The sequence below is a fragment of the Lactuca virosa genome, chromosome 8, assembly GCF_052849685.1.
Source record: "Lactuca virosa cultivar CGN04683 chromosome 8, Lactuca_virosa_CGN04683_v6, whole genome shotgun sequence".
Classification (NCBI taxonomy): Eukaryota; Viridiplantae; Streptophyta; class Magnoliopsida; order Asterales; family Asteraceae; genus Lactuca; species Lactuca virosa.
The window spans coordinates 81,016,810-81,039,284 of NC_136433.1; the positions used below are offsets into that span (position 1 = coordinate 81,016,810).

The following is a 22,475-nucleotide window of genomic DNA, read 5'->3' on the forward strand; positions in this document are numbered from 1 at the left end:
CGGAGGCCCAGTTTATGTGATTATGTGTATGGTGTGTGGTAGTTTGGGGAGACTCACTAAGCTTCATGCTTACAGTTTTCAATTTTGGTTTCAGGTACTTCCGGTAGCAAGGGGAAGAGCTCGGGATGACTGCAGTGCACACACCATTATGTTTAGCCTGGGATGTTTTACTCTGATACTCTGATTTGATACTATGACTCATGTTTTTGGATGGAATGATTTTGTTAACTATGGTTTTATTAATGATTTAAAATGAAATTTTTGGACCGTATTTTGGGATGTTTCAAGTTGGTATCAGAGCCTTGGTTTGAGGGATTCGGGCACACTCTCGTGTATGTCTGAACTCAAACTGAGGACTTGGTATGGAAGTTTTTCAATAGAAAATCACTTTTACAAAAAGGATTTCAAAAAGAGAAAAGGATGTGGTGCATGCAATCAACCGAGCTCAAGTAAGTACTCCCAAATTACCCATACAACCTATTGTTATGATATGCTTATGAGAACTAGCATGATTATATGTTATTATTGTATGTATATAGCGAGCGGGGCCCAGAGTTAGGCGGGGCCTGGTAGAAATAGATCTGTATGCCGAGCGGGACTCGATGCCAGACGGGACCTGATGCCGGACTCTTTCCGATGCGGGCAGGGCCCGAAGAAGGGGCGGAGGCCCAGTTTATGTGATTATGTGTATGGTGTGTGGTAGTTTGGGAAGACTCACTAAGCTTCATGCTTACAGTTTTCAGTTTTGGTTTCAGGTACTTCCGGTAGCAAGGGGAAGAGCTCGGGATGACTGCAGTGCACACACCATTATGTTTAGCCTGGGATGTTTTACTCTGATACTCTGATTTGATACTATGACTCATGTTTTTGGATGGAATGATTTTGTTAACTATGGTTTTATTAATGATTTAAAATGAAATTTTTGGACCGTATTTTGGGATGTTTCAAGTTGGTATTAGAGCCTTGGTTTGAGGGATTCGGGCACACTCTCGGGTGTGTCTGAACTCAAACTGAGGACTTGGTATGGAAGTTTTTCAACATAAAATCAGTTTTACAAAATGGATTTCAAAAAGAGAAAAGGATGTGGTGCATGCAATCAACCGAGCTCAAGTAAGTACTCCCAAATTACCCATACAACCTATTGTTATGATATGCTTATGAGAACTGCATGCTAGATTAGGACTAAGGATCTAGGAAGGATTCCTTATGTGCATGTTATATGTGTATGAGCTTATGAACTGCATGCTAGTACTGATTAGTCAGTGATATGATGACCTGAATAGGATATGCTTGATTATGTGTACTCAATGCTCGAATGCTGCTTGCTTTGTGCTTTTAGGAGTTCTAGTTATCTCTAACTAACTAGTAAACAAATATGTTAAGTTACATATTATGAGGACTAAATAATTTTAGAAGGTTCAGTCTAGCCCTATTTTGCAGCTCTTGTCTGAGTCCAACTGTTGTAGGGTAGGGCCTGTCATTCGAAGAATTATATGGTCTTAGTAAAATGTAATGGTATTCATGAGCTAGTTAGGGAGAGATAGCAGGGACTTCTTATGCAGCTGATGGCGGAGAGTGGGTTGGAGGTTACCCTAGGGCAAGCCTAGGATGAGATTAGTGTTGGGAGCAATAGTAGTGAAAAGGACTTGGTGGAGTCAAGGCAATTCTTGAGGAAAGTACAGATAGATGTGGAAGGTAGTATGGGCACGTACTACTGAAAGCAGATGATCCGTACTCGAGTCAAGGATGGCTGAGATAAAACCAAGAAAATTGTAGTACGTGTGTGATCCCTCAATAGTGATGAGTATTCTGATGGTTGTTATAATATGTTGCAGCATGGTGACGCTACGTACTAGGCCAGTTGGCAGTTCTGGCGCCGGCGAGGGATCAGGCTCGGCTTCTGGAGCCAAGCAACTAAAGGATCAGATGAGAGAGTTTATTTCAGCTGAGATTACATACAGTATCATTGACCAGACTCCTGTGATCTTCGGTACGGTCAGGGAGGGTATCTTGGAGATTCTTGATTAAAGATTGAGTGCGTTCCGCAGTGAGATGGCGGCCATGATGGGGGTGTACACGATGACATTCCGGGAGTCAGAGCTTGTGGAGCTCCAGACTATCATGGGGTTAAGGATCCCATTGCTAGCAGTCGATGGTTGGCAGATGTCGCCAACGCTTTTCGTACTAGCCGATGTCCCGAGGGGGACAAGGTCCGTCCGACTCGCCTCCTTTCTTCTGAAGGACAGAGCACGTGATTGGTGGGAGGAGGTTGGACATGCTATCGGGGATGATGCCTCTATTGATGCGATGACATGGAGTGACTTCTCGGCCAGGTTCAGGGCCGAGTTTGCACCAGTGATTGAGATGCAACAGTTAGCGCGGGAGTTCCAGGATCTCCAGTAGACTATTGATACGGTGGTTGAGATCACCGCTAAGTTCAGGGAGAGGACCCTTGTTGTTCTGTAGTATGTGGCGGACGAGGAGATGAAGAAGGCTCGGTACCACGAGATACTGAGGAGCGACATCAGACAGTTTTTGAGCCGGTCTAGCTGCAAGACGCTGGAGGATATGATCGCTCGAGCCAGGGAGAGGGAGATCGACTTGGAGGCGGAGAGGAAGAGAAAGCCAGATGAGGTTCAGATATCCACGGGATCGGGCAAGAGGCTCAAGACATCGGATTCTAGATTGAGGGGTCATCAGGACCATCGTTGTTGTGGAAAGTGCGGCAGGACACACGCGGGTGCGTGTAGGAGTGGCAGTGGTGGTGATTCTGGTTGCCTTAAGTGCGGTCGGGTTGGTCATTATAGTAGGGATTGTACTGCTACCACCACCCATGGATCATACCTGATATGCTTTCATTGCAGTCAACGGGGCCACAAGAAGGCCCAATGTCCGAGTTTGGCTGCATCGGGACAGGTGATGGCACCTGTCCCTGCGACATTGAGGATCACCGATGGCCGTCAGGGTCGGGCAGAGGCGCCTGCGGCGAGGAGCAGGGCTTTCCAACTGACTACAGAGGAGGCGTGAGCAGATTCTATTGTTGTAGGTGTGTATCTTGTACTTTCTTATCAGTTTTTATTTATGATTGTATTGTTATTGTCTTGCGTCGATATGAGTAGGTGCATCGTCGAGTATATTTTCTGCTTATGTTCGGATTATATGCCATCTGCACACCATGAATCTTAGAGCAGTAGTTCGAGGTCGTCTCCTTATATAGTAGGTGCTTAGGCTGCGGTAGTTGTAGCAAGTGTGATTGGGACTCGGAGAGTGTCTAACTAGCCTTCAAGGGTTGTACTGCTTTAGTGTGGGTTAGTTTTGGAACACTAACAGTGGTAGGCGTTGGTTTCCAGTAGATTGATCATTGGATGGTAAGAAGGATTGGGAATCCTTCCAGTGTTGTGTGCTATAAGATGTTAGTTGGATCAAAGTGGGGGAGAATCGTTCAGGTATCCAGGAACAAAAGTAGATGTGAAACTAGGATGGGTTCGCATTTCCGCTGGGGAGGAAGACGACCCAAGTGGCTATTCGGGTCGAAGAGTGTGTGAGTTGGGAGTTTGGGAAACTTCCCAACGTTGGGTTCGCATCTTCTTAGTGTTGGATAACTGGTGTTTGGGAATCAGATTGGGAATTCCCGTCAGGAAGCGAGGTTCAGTCAGGATGTTAGCCATGTGTGTGCTCGATTTTCGATATGTTCAGATTAGTAATCAACGGTAAGATCATGGTCAGCGGTTGAGTTAGCATGAGAAAGTGTTGTTAGACTACAGAATAAGCCGTAGCATACACATATTCAGTCAGATAAGCTTGGCCCAGGTGGGTCAGATCGTAGGGTCGTGGAAAGGCCACAGCAGGATCGAGATCAAGAAAGGATAGGTCGTTGGAACTCGAGGTGGAGCTGGGCCTGTGTAGCCCTAGATAGGTGGGGCCTATGGGCAAGGCCACTCCGTGATACAGCTGGGTAGGGCCTGTGGGCGAGGCCCGTGTGCTTATAGCAGTGTAGGTGGGACCTGGTAGTGACCGTTGGGTCAAAGTATGGGATCGGGGATCCCAGGATTTATAGAGCCAAGAGTGGTAATGTGGATTGGACAGTTTCGATAGCCGAAGTTTTCTTCAGAAGTCACGGGGAGCGACTAAGAGGGTGTTCATTAGCTCAGCAACCGAGTGGGAATCCGGTATTCCGGACAGTTGACAGATAATTTGGGACCTGGGAGGTATCGGTTCATTCGGAATTGGTAAAGAGGCAGCGTGATGTTCGGGTAGAAGTAGTGATGTGAGGATTCTTGTGTGTGGAGTAGCTTGCGGATCGAAAGCGCTAAGACACTTATAGTTGGATTAAATAATCTCAGAGTAATTGATTTGACCCTGTTGCATAGCTCTCGTCTGAGTCTAACCGTTACAGGGATGAATCTTCTACTCGAAGGATTATCTGAGCCTTCTGCCAAGTATAATTGTCCTACAGATGGTTATGCAGGGGCAATCTGTCAGGGAGACAGACCCGTTGGGATTCAGACTATGGGGAGGCAGAGGCGATTTGCGGAAGCTCAAGATTCACTTTCTTCAGGATGGAAGTTTGGTTTGGGTTTTCAGTTGTCTTGAGAGGATTGTTCACGCATAGAATCATCAGTTGCATTCCTCAGATCATTGTTGGGATATGGGTGTAGTAAGGAGAGATTTCGAGGACGAAATCTAATTTAAGTGGGGGAGAGTTGTAACACTTGGTTCTGAAAGTGCTTCATTGCCAGGGGTTACAGTCCAATCAACAATGATCATAGGGTTAGGGCCTTTGGAAAGGAAGGATTTGGCCCATTTAGGATGTGGGTATTAGGGTATACGTGATCCAAGTGTTTGATAGTGTCTTCGGATGCCAAGGGCATACTCGTAATTTGACATCTCGGTCTTCTAGGGAGTTTGAGTTCTTTTTCGGGAAGTTTTTAGGTAACAAGGAGTTGATAGAAGCATAGGGCTTCCCGTCACCTTTTCGTGGATATAAATTTCGTCTGAAATTGACTTAGAACGAAGAAGTTATAGCACTTTGAAGGTTTTGGCAGATTTAGCCCCTAATGGAAATGCTTGGCAAATAAGTCCCATGCATACAAGGGATATATGCACGTGTCCGACTGGGAATGCCCATCGTAAGCTGGGATTACGCCCAACGTATAAAGTGAAAATGGTCGCGGGTGGTTTGTGAGTACGCCGAGCGTACTAAGAGGTACGCAGGGCGTACTCCCTTTAGACTAAAACCCTATATTTTAGGGTATGGCACTATATAAGGAACATTATGCCTCAAGACCAGCCTCCATTTTCACCCTAAAAGAGCTACTATGAAACCCTAATCCATACTTGAGTGATTTTGGAGCTTGGAAGGCCATTAGAAGAGTATTTTGGTGCTTGTGAAGAAGGTGCTCATTCTTGAAGACTTATTGGAGAAGTTAGAGCCTTTAGATCCAGAACTACACCAGCTTTTGGCTCTTATTTGAGGTATAAAGTTCTGAGCTTGATGGCTATCCTCTTAGATCTCTTTTAGGATGAGTTTATGGACTCTTTTGGTCCCATGGACGAGGTCCCTTGTGTCCATGTCATTTTTGAAGCCTAGAGTTGCCACTCTGAGTGTTATTTGAGTTCTAGACTCAGAAAGTTGCCATCTTGAAGGTCTTAATGGGTTCATGCAAGAGTTATCGCCACTTTCATGGAAGTAGATTTCTATACTTTGAGTTTGGGTTCATATGGGTCACACAAAGTCACCAAGTTAGTGACTTTATGGATTAAGATGTTGGAGAGGACTTGGATTTATGATTATAGCCTTTAGGATAGAGTATTATGTGCTTAATGGGAAAAGTGGATTAACATAGCAGTACGATGGGTGTACATGCATGTACGCACAACGTACAAGCCATACAGCTGTACGCGTAGCGTACAAAGGAGTACGCCCCGCGTACTCAACAGATTTCGGCTTTGCGTGTTTTGGGCCTCGGTTTGGGCCATACGTTGGATTCCTGTTTCTTTGGGCCTTAGTGGGCCACCACTGGTGGGCTTGGGAAGTCTACCTAGTATTGGGATTTTCATATGGTTTTGGGCCTTAGGTTGAGGCCCATGTGGAGGGATTGGGCCTAATTGGAACTTGGGCCATATATTGGGCCCTGTGGAAGTGTTTATCTTTTGGGCCAAGGTTTGGGTAGAGTTCATTTTGGGACAAGAGTATGTGAGGGGTAGAATGGCCTTTTATCCCAGTGAGGACTTATGGTTAAGTTATGAGAATCCCAGACTTATCCAATTCGTATGATGATTTGTAGCTAGAGGAGTCGAGAGATTAGCAGCTCGGGGATCTGCCAGCTAGCAGCTAGAGGTTTATCCGTGGGATTCTGCAGTCAACTTTGTGAGGTGAGTTTTCTCTTGTAGAAATGGGTCGAAGGCACCAATGCCGGCCCATTTATGTATGTTTATATGTTTCTGGATTTCGGTCCGATGCCGGGCGGGGCCCGAGGAATGTTTATGTTTCCGAACTACGGTTCGATGTCGGGTGGTAACCGAGGAATGTATGCATGCTTAGTTATGCTTGTTATCTTTATGATACTTGTATGTGCCTGGTATGGAGGTGAGTATGGGCGGGGGCCCGTATCTCATCACTAGCGGAGTGTGGACGGGGTTCCATATCTCATCATTAACAGAGTAGGGGCGGGGCCATGACAGGCAATGCCTTAGGACTAGAATATATAGTACTGTGTATGGTTTTTTATGTACTAGCATGATATATGTTATTATTGTATGTATATATCGGAAGGGGCCCAGAGACAAGCGGGGCCTGGTAGAAACAAATATGTATACCGAGCAGGGCTCGATGCTAGGCGGGGCCTGAGGAAGGGGCGGGGGCCCAGTTTATGTGATTATATGTATGATGTGTGGTAGTTTGGGGAGAGTCACTAATCTTCATGCTTAGAGTTTTCAATTTTGGTTTCAGATACTTCCGGTAGTAAGGGGAAGAGCTCGGGATGACTGCAGTGCGCACACCATTATGTTTAGCCTGGGATGTTTTACTCTGATATATTGTCATGTGTTTTGAGATGATACTCTGATTTGATACTATGACTCATGTGTTTTAGATGGAATGATTTTGTTAACTATGGCTTTATTAATGATTTAAAAATAAAATTTTTGGACCGTATTTTGGGATGTTTCAAAATGTGCAAGAAAATGCATGATCTATGTTAAGAACCTGCAGAGTCATATGACAAGTCAATAACAATGTGGGTTATGTCTTTACCCATTAGTTCATATATGGTGCTTCATAGATGTCATCTAGCTAGCATGTGTTATTCATGTTCATAAAAAGAGAAAAGGGATAGAGACTAGTCACTGTTGGTTGTTAAAGTTGTAGCAATTCTCTTTTATCTTGATGCATGACCAACGGCCAGAAAATGTGACATGACAAGTCCTTTTCATCTAGTGTGTACATGGATGTTGGTTTGAAGTAATACAAGACAAAGATATGATATCAACATATGCTACATTTTGATCCTTCACATCCACCAGCGTATGTATGCCCACTCACTGCTTAAAAGGTTAACGCTGTCTCTTACGATGACTCAAGATTTTCGTTGATGCTCTCACATAGTATTCTTTCACCGATTCTCCAGGATTCTCACGTTGCTTTCAAAAATCCCAGCGTGATTTGTACTCATCGTGGTTTATTTAATGGTTGCATTGGTGTGGTGGTTCTTATCTCTCTCTCTCTCTCACGGGAGAAAAGTGTGTCAATCGAGCAATCATAATTGTCTCCTTTATTTACTTTTTTGGAATATGCATGAAGAGATAATGTATGTAAAAAAAAGTTGTCGTTGGTATGTATATACGCATGAGAGGTAAATAACAAAGAACAAACTAAACTGCTACAAGTGCAAAAGGTGTAGAGGTGTATTTTTTTAATATTAATGCGAGACAATATTTTGTCTTAAAACATCCTATGTGGCATAGATGAAGTGTGGGGTCCATATGGTTCTCTTCCAACTTTGATGTTATAAGCAAAATGATTGTGTATTAGTTGTCAAAAATATGACTTCACTAATGCATGATTTCGTTTCTTTTATCCTTTTATGATGTTGAAATTTCAAAAGATGCAAAAGAAAGATGTATTGTCAGCTTATATACATGATGACATAAAATTCCAAGTTGTTCTCTCACTGATAGAATTCTAGCTCACACTGTTATTTCACCTGAAGTTACTCCCTTCTCTTGTGAGCATGCATGATTACATCGAAGTGCTTAAGCAACCATCTCCACCTTCTCAACCTCATGTAACGTCCCATTTTCACAACCAAAAATTTTCATTTTATTAAGGTAAAACTTCCCAATTTATTAATCTATTAATTAAGAAACCATTTATTCCGAATTACATTTATTAAAAATCAGAGTATTGTAGAAACGTGGAATTCTTCAATGTTGATGATGAGTGTGTACAGTCCCGCATTTGCCTTCCCGCAATTACTGATGAAGCCTGAAACAATAAACAACTGGGTAAGCATAAAACTTAGTGAGTTTCCCCCAAAATATCACAACATATATATATATATATATATATATATATATATATATATATATATATATATATATATATATATATATATATATATATATAGTTTGCCATGGACTCCCTCCATGGTTTTCAACTGGTATGCCATGGGTTGCCCCCATGGTCTAATAACCTAGAGTCATGGGCTCCCCCATGGTCTTTATCTGTAATGTCATGGGCTCCCCCCATGGTCTGATAACCAAGTGCCATGGATTTCCCCCCATGGTCTTTACCTGGAATGCCATGGGCTCCCCCCATGGTCTTTACATAATTCATTACATGCTAACTAGCAACACTATTGCACATCAACTATTAAGACCACATATCAAGTAATGGGCCGGCATTGGTGCCTTAGACCCATTGGTATAATGAAATGAATCACTACCGCCTACTAGTCCTCTCACAACATACAGTCCCGCTACCAACTAACCCCCATAAAATGTGTAACCATATGTAACCAGAGGTGGGATAGCCACCCGAACATATGGTCCTACTCTATAGTCACAACCAAATAAGGAACATGCAAGAGAGTCTAGACCAAGAGTTCTCAGGCTACCCTACATGACCACATACAATCCCTAAGGGCACTCCATAGATGATAACCAACAAGCACATATAGATACAATCCTATAGATTATTACAATAAAGCAACCTACTCAATTCCAGGAGACAGATCTAACAGATCACCACATCATAGTAGCATACTTGATATCAAAATACAAATCTAGTAGATCACTACAACATAGCAACATACTCGATACTAGAACACTAATATAACAGATCCTTAAGGCATCCCTCTAGTATTATCAAATAACCAAAACTAGTGGGCCGAAATTGGTGCCTTCGACCCACGGGTATAGTGAGGCAAAACTCACCTCGATATACGCATAGATAACCACTATAGCAACGAAGAACTCTACCAGCTTCAACTCACTTCCATTCACCGGAGAAGGAGATGCAACAACGGACACGAAATCTTCGTCTTTGCTATCGCCAGCAACAGCAACGTGCGAGGTTGGCTTCGGGGTTTCCGGCTTCGTCGGCAGCGGGTGCAACGACAGGGTGCTCGGCCATTCAAGGCGGCATCGAGGAAGTGGTGGCGGCGGCTGGACGTTGGAGATACAAGTTGGCGGCTGAATAGTAATCAGGGTTAGGGTTTGAGAGGGTATCGGGTGTTATATGAGATGAAGGGAAGGGATGGGTGACATGTTTCATGTCCCCTTCTCAATTCTCAAACTTGTGACCCATTTTTACATTTTCGGTGCCTCCCCCCTCAATTCTTTTCAATTCGAGTCCAATATTTACACTCTAGCCCCCTGACTCTAAAACTCCTTTCAACACAAGTCCAAAAATTACCAACCAGCCCCTAGCACCCAAAAATCTATTCATAACTAGTCCGAAAGTTACACTTTAACCCCCATTGTCCAAAAATACTACTTTTAACTCCCTGATCTCCATAATTTATTACATTTAACTCCTGCTTTAATACACTAATAATTTGTTATAGATTTAGGGCCAATATAAATATAAATAAAAATATAAAAATACATCTCGGGGGTTTTAGGGCTTCTCATTTATTATTTATTTACTTATTTTATTTTATTTATTTTGTTTTATATGGAATGTTACACCTCAATTACCAACGTATATACTCTTTAACATATGTTTCATGTTAACTTAAGTTTTTCACCTCTCAATAAATTCCTTCTCCGATAGGACTTTCACGTTGCTACTCATCAAGAAACTACTATCAACGACATCCTTCACATTTCTCATGACGACTCAATTCAGAAAAACCAGCATCACTGTGCATTCACCCTACACAACCAGCTTCATTTGCAAAATGATTGTTACTTCATTCACCAGCTTTAATAAACACATTTTTACTCAAATTAACATGTATGCTAGCTGTCTTTTAAAGTCAAACAATGCCTCATTTTTAGTGTCTATTACCAATAAAGGAGCAAATGTTGCAGCATGTGTCATTACAAGTGGTTTTGATAGGTACATATAGTTGATGCATGTGAATTTTAAGTCAGCTTGAAGACAATGGTAGGGTGCTGCTACTAAGACACCCCTTAGACACCCTCTCATCATTTTTATAAAAAGTCAACCTATAATAAACTACTTGTAATCAGTTTTTTCGGAAAACAATGCAATTTCAACCAATAAAAATACTTCAAAATTAATTAGGGTTGTCTAAATGGTAAAAAGGGGTGTCTTTTTAGCCAACCCCCAATGGTATTATTGGTATTTCTGGGATTTTGCTCTGATTCTTCAGGTGGGGTGTTCCAATGAAAAGAGAAAGCATCCACAAATCACGTGGGTATGCTTGTGAAAGTACAAGAGACAAGTCAATCCTAGCCTACCACTCTCTCTCTTTCTCACGTGGTAAATAGAAGCTAAATGAAGAAAGTTAGTTTCAAGGAATTCTTGTTTTGTTGAAGAGTCAAAAAGGAGTTGGTATCGTTGCTGTCAAATATACTGTCTCGTGGATGTCTCTCAAAGTCTCAACGCGTCTTCATAAAGCTTCCATGTCTATTATATGGGTAAGTGTGAATGCAGAAAAATGGATGTCTTTTCTGTAAAGATGCAAGAGAGAAGCACATAACTTGTTTGATTTTCAATATAAAAAAGGATAGTCTTTTACGTGGCTCATTGAGAGACCGGAAAAGAGTGAAGGATATGACGGTGACTACTTAAATGGTGTGAAGACATGTGAAAATGTGCATAGGGAAAATTTGGCTCTTAAGCATTAAAGGTAGCTGCAAATACTCTGCAGAAGCTGGAAGAGTTCTAAAGTTGCAAGTATATTATGATAAAAAATGATGTTGTCTATTTCTTTCGTCTAGACTGTCAAGTTCTACACAGAGTCAAATAAAACAAATGTAGTGGTATGTGTTGTAAATTATTTTCTTAAGTTTTATTCAAAGTTTTAATAGTTTCTTTTTAATTAAATAAAAAATAAAAAATAATAAAATAAAAAAAATAAAAAAAATTATTTTTCCAATGTTTTAGTTAGTTTTAGCTAAATAAAAAAACAAAACAAAACATTTTTTTTCAAAGTTTTAATTAATTTTCGCTTACGTTAAACTCTTTATAGTTAATTTTATTTAGTTTTAGTTAATTTAAATTTTGTATTTTATAATTATTTTGTTTTTCTAATTATGGTTTAAAGATTAAAATACAAAAACAAGTATTGTGTAGGTTTTCTCATTAAAGATTTTCAATTGTATATTTTCTATTAGCTTGATAGAAATATAAGGGGGACATCATACTGAAATAACGAAATGGAGTTAAACATTCAACTAAGGGGGAGAAATTTAATGTTGTGTCTGGTTTTCGAATCATCCATGAACGTCAAAAGTTATTTACCCCCTAAAATTCTAACAATGATATTTTATTGTGTATACAAAGTTCTTTGGTTTCAGGAACTGATTTGCAGTTGAACAAGAGATAACATTGATGTTTGATCACGTGATGGTTCTTTTGCTTAGAAAAGATAGTTTCAAGTGGGTCTTGGTGACAATCTACCTAATCTGTCAAAACATATTTTTCAAGATTTGCAAAATCATTGCACCACTTTTATAGAGTTAACTTTAAACTATATGTTCTAGTATGAAACTACATTGTTGCTTAATTTCATTGACTTAAAATGTTCATTTGCTGATAAACGATGGAAGCTGAAGTCATTTAAAGTTGTTGATGAAATACAAGCTTAGGGTGAGCAATCAAGTTTGATAGAGGTATTGAGTTGAGAAATTAAACTGGGATTGGTCACACTGTTATTTGCAGCTGATTGATTTTTGGAGTTGGCTCTTACATAAGCTCCAACAGGTATGTCTATTCATTCTAAAATCATTGAACCTTTTTATGTTTTGACGGTGACATGTCTTAAGCCAAGTATGTAACGTTTGACAAATCAATGTCCCTGGAACAAATGCTGCCACATATGCCTTAAATCCCATGTCTTCCAACAGTTCATGACCTGATGAGACTTCACTTCATAAGTCTTTAACCCAACATGTCACATTCCTATCTACTGAGACTAAATGAGCTATCCATCTCTTGTGTTGAAATTTATAGCAAAGTCTATTCTTCACCCAAAGATATTTGCCTAGTCACAAATGAAAATTCTTATAATGCAAGAATGTTATCCCTTTCTTTTAGCCAATCTTTTTCTTCATACTGGTAAACTCTCATGTTCATGTAACTTTGACTAAAAGCTCTATATACTCAAGAGTCATTATAGATAATATATAATCCTAAAGGGTCACTTTAACAACAACTTGATGCAAATATATTATTTATAAGAAATTGATTCTTGATAAATAAATATAAATCTTATAATTCATTGGAAATTATTTAGTTCATGGAAATATTAATTTTCAATATTAAGTATCAAAATATATCGGAATATATCATAAGGTATGATTTATTATGTCATGTACATATTTTTGGACCAAAAGGGTTTTTTTTGTCTTATATACATTTATATGTCTTTATAAGTTATAAAAAAATTAGAAGAGTTTTTATAAAAAAAACTAGCTTCTTCTTTTTATAAAAAAAAATCCAAGGAGACCATAAAGGGAAAAGAAGACATGTTCGCATTTATTTAATCATAAAGCCATGTTCTTACACTTATAGCCTTTTGTTGCTAGAGGCATGGTGTCTTAAAGCATCAAGACTCAATGGGTAAGGACTTGGATTAAGATTATTAAAAGGTTTGCATGTAACTCTTATTTTGTTAGCCAAAAACCACAAAATTTTAGGCTTCTCATCTCTATATTCTCTTTAGTTTTGTCTCTTAAAGTGTTAAGATCAAATTAGGAAGAAGTTGATAGTTTACTTGAAATCTCCTTTAGAACAAAATCTTTGTTTTGTTCTTAAAGGCTTAAGAGTAGTTTAATTACAAGAAGAAGACTAGCATCTTATCAAGTTGAAGAATTGGTGGTGGATTTCTCTAGAGAGCTTCTAACTTGGATCTTGTTGTCATCTTCATCACCTTCCTAATTACCAAAATGAATCAAAGTCTTCAAAGGTTGTAAACTTCTTCTTTCCTTTGGTTATGTTTTAACCTTTCCAGGTCTCATAAAATGATCCTTGGTGGGTTAAAATGGTTTTATTTTTATCAAAACAAAATGCTTCCGTTGCTAATTATGTTATCCTGCTGAGATAACATTGAGTCACCCATTCACGTTGTATATCAAAATAACGATGACATTTGTGTTTACTAAGAACTAGTGGGAGCTAGAGTAATATTCCTAATCTTGTATGAATGAGACATACTTAATAATTAGAAATTACATTCTGACCATGCCAAGCTTTTCCTTCTTGACTCAGAATGTGTTTCTAAGATGAAAGACTTAGGAATGACAAGATACATTCTTGTAATGTAAAATCTACGAAGATAGATAAAGATGCATGTTAAAGTTTTAAATTTTCATGCATATGTTGAAAATATCTTGAAAGACATCAATATAGAAGATTCCTTTGGAGGATTCTGACATTTTCACATGACACCATTTTGAGTTAGCCTCAAAAGGACCTAACACATAGGTTTGAGCTAGATAAAATGATTTATATTCAATTTTCTTGTCAAATGAATCCATCATTTATGCCATATTATGCACAAGACTACGTATATATTGTGCACATAAATATACATATCTAACTTTAAATTTATAACCTAACTACTTATTTACTAATGCACCTATAGGAAATATACCTAGTCAGTTTATAGTATAGTAAAATAAGTTGGACATTGAACATAGGGAACAGATTCAGTATACTAAAATAACTACTAAAAACTAATCTAAAAACAGTTAACTAAAGTGGGGGGTTTTTATCTGATTTTGCAAGTTCAGATTAACTTAAAACTAGCTAACACTTAATTAAAATCGATTGTTATCAAGGTATTAAAAACACTTTCATTTAGTTTTGAATCCAAATTTTTCTTACAATTAGTTCTTATTTATGGATTAATAAAGTTGGTTATCAATTTATATGTAATTAGCAGTCTTGATCCGATCTACTAATATTTTTACCGATTCATGAACTACTATGTAATGGTCATATACAAGCAAACAGAGAATTGGTTATTAACGATAATTAGGTTATGTAGGATATATTTAAGATAATTATCTATGATCAAAACAATTAAATAAACACAATTATGGTCAAATTATATTCTCCAACACAACCAAAGTTGTTACCTTTATCACTTAATCTAAGATATGTTTAATCATAGCTCTAACAATTTAATGGTCATCAACTACTAGGTAAACAAGTTCATGTAATTCAAATGGTCAATAAACTACACTTAACTTGAATTTAAGCAACAAATATGCAAACTTTAACATGCTAGGTAATGATAATCAAACACATGCATAAACCAAATTCATATAATCCATAAAATAAGAAACTAACTCATAGTTTTAGGTTTCATCTAACTAAACGAAAGTCTACTAAATTAGCTACTCATGGCAGTAATCAAACACAAAAATACAATGGGAATATAGTTAAACATGATCATAACGAATGTGTAATGTGTTATCTTGATTGGATCTTCAAATCTCTTAACTTTAATCGATCTCTTCTTCAAAAGTATGTTTTTCGCACTTTTCTGACCTCTGAACTCACTTATCTCTCCATAATATCTCTGCCTAGACTCCCAAAGTCGAATGAGCTAAGGATTATATATAGTTTCCAAAATTCGTTCCTCACGTCATGAGATTGTAATTTTCACGTCGTGAGTTTGGTATTTTGCTAGAATCTTCCTCTTTTAAGCTCTGTTAAGCTCTCATTTTAGCTCTAGTCCTGCCATGCTCCAATATTTGTCACTTCTGGTCCTTATTCTTCAAGAATGTCATATTTAGCTGCAAAATGTAATTTAATTTAATAAGTATCAAATACCTTTGCAATTAACAAAAATATTACTTAAAATATATTGAAATAATGCCTAGATATATGTATAGATATGACAATGTCAAAATACCTCACACTTGTCTTTTCCTTGCCCTCAAGCAAAACTAGTCTTTTAAGTTAAACTTGCATCACCAACACTACATAAGACAATCCATTTAGACCCCAGTCATTACACCAAGACCGCAATACACATATTTGTGTATATAATTCCTAAAAACTTCCCAATCCTAAATACTCTCAATCCTTATGAACATTCACCCCTTGGTTTATACGACACTCATTTTTGCAACCCTCCGAATCCATCCTTAGAAAACTTTCTTAACCTCAAGTCATTTTTGGTTAAGCTACCCAAGCATACATAATATCTAGAAAGAATTACAACTTTGATACCACAATGGAGCTCTTGGAATTCATCACTTCTTTGATATTTGATATTTGATCTCTTCGAATAGAATACCTTTTTGTTTGATTTTTGGTATCTTCAATTTTTGATTCTTCAGAAATTTTGTTCTTTTGATCTTCATACTTTCATAGCTCCAAAACTCTTTCAACTTTTGCAATTTTCTCTCTCTTTATATATATATATATATATATATATATATATATATATATATATATATATATATATATATAGGGTCCGGTTCCTGTGAGGACTCATTTTCAAGTGAGAACTCGTGAAGACACCTTAAAAAATTGAAAAAAAATCTAAAAAAATACAAATAATAAAATCGAGCATATATCTATGTCTGGGAGAAAAAAAATTGGAAAAAAAATTTGCATCATTAAAATTGATCCATGATTCAATTTTAATTTTTTATTTTGCATCATTATGATCCATGATTCAATTTTAATGATCTAATTTTTTTTTCAAATTTTTTCCCAGACATAGATCTTTGCTCGATTTATGATTTGTATTTTTTTAGATTTTTTTTCAATTTTTTTAAGGTGTCCTCACATTAAAATGAGTCCTCACCCGATCCTATATATATATATATATATATATATATATATATATATATATATATATATATATATATATATATATATATATCACATTTTTTCGCTCAAATCCTACATGCTTAAGCAAGAGAGCTTAACTTCAACCTTTATTGGTTACATGTATTAGTCTAAGTGTAATGACTACATAAGCTCTCCTGGATACATTTTAGGTACACGCTGCAAAACTTATAACATCATTCAAACTACCAGATTACCTTTCATATCTCATGACTTTTCATTAGGAAATAGGAAACCACACATATACTATAACCTATGTTGGCCTAGTTAAACATTTGAGCTCGCATTGGATCATTCCACACAATACTAGCAACTTAAGATTTAACTATCACTAGATTTAATTTTTTGATTATTATTTGAAATCTATAAAAATTTCTTAACTTTTCTTGCAGTTTTGTTTTCCAATTTAAAATTAATTTCCGTTTTCGACCCCCTACTCCACACTTATTTCATACAATGCGCTCATTGTATACATAAAATAATTCAAACACATAAAAGCAGTAAAAAGGGAGAAAAAAGAACAGACTCCCCTGGGGTAGTAGTGGCAAGATCGATTTCTTGAACGTGTTTAGAAAGCCTTAACATCTTGAATATGTAACTGGAACTAGACTTTTGTTGATACTCGTGAATGTGTCGAATGATATATGAATCATAAACTTGCATCTTCAAAAAGTATGGTGCATAGAATCTTTAAAGTAAAGCATCTCAACGTGGGAAACCATACGACACACTGTAAGTTGAAAGAAGACAGTGTAATGCCATATGTAACGACTCATGACGTGAGAAGTAATGACTCATGACGTGAGTATGGTTCAGATCGATCTGCAAATCGCGATGGTGACGACGTCACGACGTGAGAAGTAGATACTCACGATGTGAGAATTGGGTGGTGGCAGATAACATTCCTTCCACAAGCCTTTTATGCATATAATCTTCATTATATTCTTAACTCATTAAGACTTGTTTTAAGACCCATTTTGATGGAATTCCTTCTTCTCTCTACTCTATTGTCACACATGAATGTCGCCCCACATTAATCAAAGATTATGGTCTTTGATTCATTTTTGTAACGCTCACGGCTTCTCTGTCGCTCTTTTTCTTTTCTCTCGATACGAAACGATCTGCGAACAAACAAACCACTAGTCGTACTAGAAAACTAACATCTACCATTCGGTTACATGTCTTTAAAAATAAACCAAATAAAAATAAAAACACACAAAACACACCAAGAATAAACTAAGAAAAATAAAATAAATGAAAAGGATAAATATCAATCATCATCTCCATCGCCTCTTGCTCTACTCGGCCCATCTCTATCTCCTTGTCGTTACCAAAGCTCCTCCCATGTCAGAATGTAGGGATATCGAGGTGACATGGTGGGCGGACGCTCGATGTGAATGTGTGAAACAAAACGTCCATGGCCTGGTTGTGATAGTTCACTCCCCTGTGAAGATTCTCTAAATATGTACCAACCCGACTTTGAAACGGGTCGGTTGGTACACCACCCTCAAATTGTTGAGGTTGTTGTTGTTGGCCCCGCTCTCCTCTTGCCCTCAAGTTCATGTGCCCCAGCGGTCTCGGCTGCTCCTCGGGTTGTCCCGTTTGTCCCCCCTCGTTATCAACAAGAATACTCTAATGTGTGCCCATATTTATAATAACATGCATGGACTCCAAATAACCCAAAGAAAAGTCATCTCCTTCCTTGCATGTCAAGGTGCGATTCAACTGCGCCGTAAAAAGACCATATGACTGTGCCAAACGAGTGAAAAAATGTCCACCCGCTATAGGGCTCCCAACTCAGGAAGTGACTGCCTTGCTTCCCAAGTAGCTTGCAAGATGATAAGGAATGTTGCAACAAACAACCTGCGCAATAATTCACCATAAAAATAACAAGTTGAGACTTGTGACCATGTTTCCATGTTTCTTATGGTTGATGGAAAAAGTCACAAAACGGTGAAGGAGTCGGTGAATAGGTGACCGGATGTGGATTTCTTGTGAGACACCCGAATGAAATGCCACATTAGCAATTATAGTCCAAAAATCATACCCATTTACCCCCGGAGAATAATCTCGTGAAGCTGCCCTAAAAAACATATAAAAAATTGGAGACATTGTTTCATTTTGCACATAAATCGCCATTCTCCATGAAAATTTGGCTAAGCTGCATTCGCGAGATTCGCCAACCAAGACGAAAAACAAGAGCCCATGCATAGTAAGGATCTACCTTGTTTTCTTCAAATGAGACCATTGCGAAAAACTCAACACATAATTCTTTGAATACCGGCTCGCTAATGGCAAACAAAATTTTCCACCCATTGCATGTGAAAGAAAAACCATCCCCAACAAATGTTTTGGTTAAAAATGGGGTCAACCTTGCCATAATTCCAATTTCTTCCAATTTTGCCCAGTCAATGCGTGGAGAAATTGCAAACTCCCTATTGTACAACCATCCAAATGTATTCTTGAAATTATTCAACACATTTTGAGAAACATTGACGGGAAGTTGATACAACGGGTGGAGTTCAAACACATTTCCTTGGAATTGTTCAATGGTTCTCGTGGATCCCATTTTCAGTAAAACAAACAACAAAATAAACCAAAGGAATACCATTGATTAAGTAATCAGTAGAAAAGCACAAAATTTGTTTAACCCATAACTCACATCATGAGCTCTAGGGCTCACGTCGTGGGTCACGAACAAGACAGTTTCGACTTCGATTCATAAGTAGGAAAAACGAGTCCAACAAGTACCATGGGTTTTCTCTAAGTGTAGTTTAATGTTCTACAGTGTAACATGCAAACCCTAATTCATACCAAATTGGGGAAATTTTAAATCATACCAAACCCTATGCTCTAAATTCTTAAAATTAATGGAATTAGCCATGAAAGAGGACATAAATCATTACATTGGAGATGCAAACATAAGCAACAAGTAGAAGATTGAAATTATTGGCCTAAATTGAAGTGTGGGGGGACTAGATTCGAGTTCACATCGTAAAGTGGGCTTAGAAAGTGAAAACAAGAATGTGCTTTCTGTTCTTTAAGTTATTCGTGACTTCACTTCTCACGTCGTGAGAAATAAAGGCTCACGTTGTGAGCGTGAACTGGGCCGTTTCTATGGGCTGCTTATGTTGGGTCACAAATTCCATTTACCAAATATATTTTCCCTTGATTTAATTATTCATTATAATATATATATATATATATATATATATATATATATATATATTCTCTCGAAAAATATTTTCACTTACGATTAGGATCCCACACTTGATTTCAAAAATTTGGAGAATGACAAAGAAAACTATCCTAAAATAAAAGAAGAAAAGAAAGAAAATGCAAACCGAGATCGGGTTGCCTCCCGAGAAGCGCTTCTTTTTATGGAGTCATTAGCTGGACTCCTTCCACTCTACGTTGTTGCGGTTGGGGGTGCAATTTCCCGTTGCACTTTTTTCTCCTTCCACATCCTTTTGTAGGCTTGATCCCTTCGTATATACGCCTTCTTGGAATTTTCTTTCTTTGTTTTGGTAGAGCTTTCCTCGTGTTTCCGCTTCAACCCTTGACTCCTTTTCAGCAAGTTGAGATTCTCCTTCTCCTTTTTGTTGTTCCCTCTCTTCAACACCCATCTTGTCCAAGGTTGGCTTGCTCAATTCTTGTGCAATCTCTTTGTACTAACTTCTTCATCGTCACTTAAGACCAAAGTTTCTTCACTTTCTTCATTCACTTGAGACCTTGGTGTTGTAAAGGCGAAAACTTCAAAGATCATTGGTATCAAAGCTCTTAGTTTGGGACGCTTGATTTCTTCTCTTGTATGAATTTATTCTTCCATTAGTTTTTCTAATTCTTCAAGCTCATTGTCTTCATCCATAAAGAACACTTCGTTTTGAATCTTATCCTTATCGAATCCTTCTTCAACTCCGAATGTCATTTCTTCTTTTCCCACTCACAAGGTGCGCTTTGATTCACGAACATCTACCAAGGCTCACGCGGTATTAAGTAATGGGTGGCCAAGGATAATAAGACCATCTTCATCCTCTTTCATGTCTATCACCACAAAGTCAATTGGAAAAACAAATTTTCCAATTTTTACCAATATATCTTCAATTATGCCTCGAGGATGAGTCACATAACGATTTGCTTTATGAATTGTCATCCTTGTGGTCTTCAATTCTAGAAGGTTAAGGTTTTGATAAAACGAATATGGCATCAAATTAATACTTGCTCCAGAATCGGCTAATGCGAATGTCTTCGTTTTATTTCCAAATTCACAAGGTAATGTAAGGCGTTTGGGATCTTCCATTTTCTTTGGTATTCCTTCCATAATCACCATTGAACTCTGTTTACTAATAACAACGTTGGAAGTCTTCTCTAATTGTTGACGAGTTTTGAGTAGATCTTGAAGGAATTTTGCGTATTAGGTAACTTCGGCTTATGATTCAATAAATGGGGTATTAATTGGAATACCCTTGACTTGTTGCATAAATTTATTATGTTCTTGTTCCAATGGATAAACTCTATCTAGAGAAAGAAACGGTAATGGAGGTTGATATGCCTTGACACAAGAAGAATTTTTCTGATCAGACCCAACCCACGTCGTGAGGGGTTGTTTCTCACGACGTGAGACATGGGTATCAGCTTTATGTTGTTCGTTAATCTTCTTCCTTTTCGATTATGGATTGAGTTGCGTCGTGTCTTCATCTAATGCCTCTAAGAACTCAGAAATGGTATCTTCTTCATTGGATATGGCCATAACATGTGGTTACGTCTTGTGATTGGGAATTTTAGGTGGTAACTTTTCATTAACTAGTTTCTCGAGTTGAGTCTCAATATTTTAGATGGAAGCTTCTTGGTTTCTAATTGTAACATCAGTTGCATCATGTCATTTTTCAGAAGCCTTCATGAACCTAGTAAGCATTGACTCAAAGTCTATCTTTTTCTTGGGTGGTAGTTGTTCTCTTTGGTAAAAGCCCCGTTCGGTTTGCCTATACGTTTCTTCTTTTTGCTTTTTGTACTCTTCATATGGAAACCATTCTTTCTTTGGCTTTCTCCAATCTTCATCAAAGCGGTCTCCACTAGAGTAACAGACTTGAGATTTTCTATTCCCCTTTTCATCTAAATGGCAATCTTTAGTTAAATGTTGCCCATTGCAAATTTCACAACCCACACATATTGTGTGTATGGATTGGCCCATTTTCATCATTCTTCCATCCATGTTACTCAACATTGCCAAAATTGTCACCATGTCTTCCGAAGCACCATTTCCGATTCCCTTTGATCTGTCTTGTCGAGGGTTGTGGTATACTCTTGAATGCTTTGAAAATTCTTCAATTAGCTCTTTAATAGTAGCAGAATTCTTCTTCGTGAGAGGTCCTTGAGAATCGAGGAGTTGCCCTGTTGTCACTTTTACCCCATCATAAAAGATAGATACTTCTTGTTGCTCATTAAGATCATTTTGGGGACAATTTCGTGGTAACCCCTTATATCGCTCCCATGCTTCATTCAGTGATTCCCCTGCTTGTTGCTCAAAATTGGCTATGCCCTACTTCAGTTTAGAAACCTTCGATGGTGGAAAAAATTGTTGGAGGAATTCATCACACATTTGTGCCCATTTGTAATTGGATCGGGTGGGAGTACCTTCAACCAATCTTTAGTTGCTCCTTTGAAGGTGAATGTTAGGAATATTAAAGTAATCAACGATGTCATTGACTTCATCGATGTGTTTGTATGCATCTTCATGATCTTTTCCATATAATGGGATATCTTTTAGCGTGGAAATGATGTGTCCCTTAAACTCGAAGTTTGCGGTAGCGGGAATTTTGGGTTACACAAGGCTCGGATCGATGTCCTCACAAATTCTCTTCTTGTATGACTTCATCGTCATGCTAGCAATGTCTGCCATGTTGTTTTTGGGCTTGCTTTTGGGTTCGCTTACTTCTTTTTCAGATTCATTTCGAGCTCGTAACCAACTTCC

General features: G+C 38.1%; 1 non-coding gene across 1 annotated transcript; it reads left to right on the forward strand.

The window, feature by feature from the left end:
- The first annotated feature begins 21,948 nt into the window (after positions 1-21,948).
- On the forward strand, positions 21,949-22,055 carry LOC145135015 (small nucleolar RNA R71). The gene has a single exon (XR_013719495.1). It is a non-coding gene; the product is annotated as a small nucleolar RNA R71 (small nucleolar RNA).
- The last annotated feature ends 420 nt before the right edge of the window (positions 22,056-22,475 follow it).